The sequence below is a fragment of the Symphodus melops genome (genome assembly GCF_947650265.1).
Source record: "Symphodus melops genome assembly, chromosome: 17".
Taxonomy (NCBI): Eukaryota; Metazoa; Chordata; class Actinopteri; order Labriformes; family Labridae; genus Symphodus; species Symphodus melops.
The window spans coordinates 23763708-23768759 of record NC_136707.1 but is presented as its reverse complement, the minus strand read 5'-3'; positions in this window follow the sequence as shown (position 1 = coordinate 23768759).

The window sequence follows — 5052 nt, the reverse complement described above, 5'->3', positions numbered from 1 at the left end:
CCACTGTTATAAAAAAAAAAGAGCTTTATATGTTGTCCGTTTGTGGAGAAATGCACAAACTGTACAATGTCGATCAATGTGAGCTCCACTTCCTGTTTGTCACGTGTTAGTCTGTGCAGATCCTGTTAGCTGTGATTATTAGTTTCATTCAGCCGCCATGACACTTTCTGTTCTTCTTCTCTCCTTGAAATCAAAGTCAGCTGAAGTAAAGAGAGAACACACACACACACACACACACACACACACACACACAGGAAGTTAAAATGTTAGAGAGTAAAATAAGATGAAATAGGTGAGAAAATAATTCAGTTTAATCCTGATCTATGATCTGAAGGGATCGATCGCCCCTCACAAACAGAAGAGAGATAATGAGACGTCACTTAGGAACCGTTGCCATGGCAACATGAAACAAGTCTTTGACTTGACTTCCACCTAAATGAAGAGGGAGGAAGAATCAAGGAGACTCTCGTCCCCTCCTTCACCACCGGAGACAAAGTTTGATCATTCAGAGTTTCTCGTCTCGTCTCAGGACTCACCTGACACCTGAGAAACAGACCAGTACAGACCTGAGGCGTGTCCACTCACACCCAGCATATTCCACATCTCTTTTCTTAGTGTGTCTGCAGACGTTCTGCGGCGGCGTGGGTCAAACAGACTGCGAGTGAAAGGTGGGAGGGGCCAGTTCAGACGTGGTGGTCCTGAGATGCTTTGGATGATGTTTGGAGGATTCGTCAGCGAGGGCGAGCGTGTGTTTGGGTTACGTGTCAGTTTATTCATGAGGATGTCAAACATGAGCGTGCTCGTTTTGGCCCACGTTAAACACTCGGTCATGTGATCCATGTGACGCGCTGTGTCCATTCTCCCAGCTTCCTTTGCTCTGTGAGAAACATGTCAGTGGATCCTGCTGATGATGCGTTTCCTGTCAGAGATCTGTGACTTCTATTTCTGACTTTAACGACTTCTACTTCCTGTTCGATTCAGCCACACACGAGACCTGCAGATGCTGCAGGACGCCGTGCGTAGACGGCGAGTTGAAGGACGAGGCGTTGCTTTGAAACGGGCCGAGAGGAGCGCCATCCTGCGTGAGCGTGCAGCAAGGTGTGCTCATACGTAAAGCACTCGTTTCACTGCATGCTGCCATTCTGACATGTCTCATCTCAGGCTGAACACACACACACACACACACACACACACACACACACACACACACACACACACACACACACACACACACACACACACACACACACACACACACACACACACACACACACACACACACACACACACACACACACACACACACGCTGTTGCATGAGAGCTTTGATCTGGACCACATGGCTGAACTTCCTCTGCTGCTGCAGCCAGCTGCTGTCGGTGTGTTGGGAGGGGAGACGCGGGGGTGACGGGACGCGGGGGTGACGGGACGCGGGGGTGACGGGACGCGGGGGTGACGGGACGCGGGGGTGACGGGACGCAGTGACCACTGTGAGGAGAGAAGAGAGCAAATAAAAGCAGGAGGAAACAAACGAGGAGACGAAATGGAGGAAGAAAGGAAAGGTGGAGGGAAGAGTCGTAAAAGAGCGCCGTGGGTTCCCGGGCTGCAGGACGACAGGCGCCATGTTGAGAGTAACGTTCCTTCAGCGCCATGCTGTCTCCCGCCTCATCTCTGTCTCCGTCCTCTCCCCATCTGTCTCTCTCTCCCACCTTCACTTTTTACCACAGGGGTAATTGAGCAGCTAGTTTATTGGCGGCTGGAGGAAGTGCAGGAGGCATTTGTGTATGAGTGCAGAGTGTGGTTTTACGGCAGCCTTATTGCCCCTTATTGCCTCTTAGTCTGCAACAAAAGACACAGCTAGGACGCTCTGCAGCTCCTGGACAGTCTGCTGTCTTTGTCCTCCTTCCTGTCTGCCTCGCTCTCCTTCAATGATCCACTCTGAGGACGTCCTCCCTCTTCTATTCAGCTCCTCTCCTTTCTGCTCCTTACCTTCCTGAAACCACATTTTGATTGGTCCAAACATCCTGCCCTCCTCCAACCTAACGATCAGGTTGTTTTGTTTTTTTCACATGTAAGATTATGAAAACTGCTTTTCCGTTTGCGTGTGAAGACAAACGGACGCTGAGGGAGCGCCACGTGGATGAAAGTGAAGCCAACATGGCCGACGGGCGACGAACAGCAGAGCAAAGTGGACGCTGATTATTTAGATTGACAGTTAGAAACACAAACGTCCGACGCCACGAGCCGTGACGGCGGCAGGAAGTAGTAATGCTTGTTGTCCTCTGGGCAGCGATTGTGCGTCCTCGTGCAGCCTGTCCCTGCAGCACGCCACCTCACACACGTCTTCATGTCTCACATGCTCCAAAGTCTGCGCAGACTTTTCCAGACGTGTGCTCATCAGGCGCACGCAGTTGGAGGTTCATTAAGGCGAGCAGAGCGCCGCTGCTGAACGGATTGAACTTGTTACTTGTGATTTAGAGCGTCTCTCTGACCTCCTGCTGCTGGATCCAGTCGCACACACGCACTCACATGGTCTGATTAGAAGCAGAGGACGCCGCTGCGTCCAGCGCCGCATCTGTCACATAAAACCCAAACTGACTTATTATACATGTGTGACTTCGAAACTCTGATTCAATTAACCTGGATTTACATTCCTAATCTCTGAGGCCGCTCCCCACTGATGGATAAAACAGTCGGCTCACTTTTTAAAAACCTCTGTGCAAAGCAGAAAACCGAAAACCGACCGGACCCTGGAAAATCTGAGAGGATCAAAGATGGAGGAGACGAGCGGCGTTTATTTCTCCAAACACGACGACCACGTTCCTCCATCTTGGCTGGTTCTTCACATTTACACTCTGCGCTTGATTCTTATTAATATGACCTCGTTTTTGTTCATCCCGGCCAGCGTCTGCTCGTGGCCTCCGTCTCGTGGCCTCCGTCTCGTGGCGCCCGTCAGGTGGCCTCCGTCTCGTGGCGCCCGTCAGGTGGCCTCCGTCTCGTGGCGCCCGTCAGGTGGCGTTCCTCTGGATGCAGCCCGGGCTGTGTGTGATGTAGGTAGTTTCAAGTTGTTGGGCTGGACTTCTTTAAATCACAGGAACCTGAAACTGCCTGAATCACAGCAGCGTCAACTCCTCACTGAGCGCCCACCTGAACATGTGAACACCTGAACATGTGAACACCTGAACATGTGAACACCTGAACATGTGAACATGTGAACACCTGAACATGTGAACATGTGAACACCTGAACATGTGAACACCTGAACATGTGAACACCTGAACATGTGAACATGTGAACATGTGAACACCTGAACATGTGAACACCTGAACATGTGAACATGTGAACATGTGAACACCTGAACATGTGAACACCTGAACATGTGAACACCTGAACATGTGAACACCTGAACATGTGAACATGTGAACACCTGAACATGTGAACATGTGAACACCTGAACATGTGAACACCTGAACATGTGAACACCTGAACATGTGAACATGTGAACACCTGAACATGTGAACACCTGAACATGTGAACACCTGAACATGTGAACATGTGAACACCTGAACATGTGAACACCTGAACATGTGAACATGTGAACATGTGAACACCTGAACATGTGAACATGTGAACATGTGAACACCTGAACATGTGAACACCTGAACATGTGAACATGTGAACATGTGAACATGTGAACACCTGAACATGTGAACACCTGAACATGTGAACATGTGAACACCTGAACATGTGAACATGTGAACATGTGAACACCTGAACATGTGAACATGTGAACACCTGAACATGTGAACACCTGAACATGTGAACACCTGAACATGTGAACACCTGAACATGTGAACATGTGAACACCTGAACATGTGAACATGTGAACATGTGAACATGTGAACATGTGAACACCTGAACATGTGAACATGTGAACACCTGAACATGTGAACATGTGAACACCTGAACATGTGAACACCTGAACACCTGAACATGTGAACACCTGAACATGTGAACACCTGAACATGTGAACATGTGAACACCTGAACATGTGAACACCTGAACATGTGAACATGTGAACACCTGAACATGTGAACACCTGAACATGTGAACACCTGAACATGTGAACATGTGAACACCTGAACATGTGAACACCTGAACATGTGAACACCTGAACATGTGAACATGAAGAGCCGGAGGTTTCCTCAGGACTTGTGGACGCGGTCTTGCAGCAGAGAGAACGTCTGTGTTCAAGTTTCTAACTTCCTGTTTACTCACATTTCTTCTTCTCTTGTTCGTCTGACCTCCAAACTCTTCAACATCCAACAAATCTGATTGGTTGGAAAGAACCCGAAAGATGGAAGCTGAGAAACACTTTGTCTTATACAGCATCTCCTCCTCCTCTTCCTCTTCCTCTTCATCCTCCTCCTCTCTCTTCCTCTTTATCCTCCTCCTCCTCCTCTTCATCCTCTTCCTCCTCCTCTTCATCCTCTTTATCCTCCTCTTCCTCCTCCTCTTCCTCTTCCTCGTCATCCTCCTACTCTTCCTCCTCCTCCTCCTCTTCATCCTCTTCCTCTTCCTCTTCCTCGTCATCCTCCTACTCTTCCTCCTCTTCATCCTCTTTATCCTCCTCTTCCTCCTCCTCCTCCTCTTCATCCTCTTTATCCTCCTCTTCCTCCTCCTTTTCATCCTCTTCCTCCTCCTCCTTCCTCTCCCTCCTCCTCTCTCTTCTTCCTCCTCCTCCTCTTCCTCTCCCTCTTCATCCTCCTCCTCCTCCTCCTCCTCCTCTCTCTTCCTCCTCCTCCTCCTCTTCCTCTCCCTCCCTCTCCCTCCTCCTCCTCTTCCTCTCCCTCCCTCTCCCTCCTCCTCTTCCTCTCCCTCCCTCCTCCTCCTCCTCCTCCTCCTCCTCCTCCTCCTCCTCCTCCATGTGTGTCTGGTGTTTAGTCGCTCTGAGAGGAGAGTGATGGTGCGAGCGTCTCGTTGCTCTGAGATGAAAGCAGCTGAATCCAGACTCCCTGTCGCTGTGGCTCAGCGTGCATCATGGCCTGGCCGTG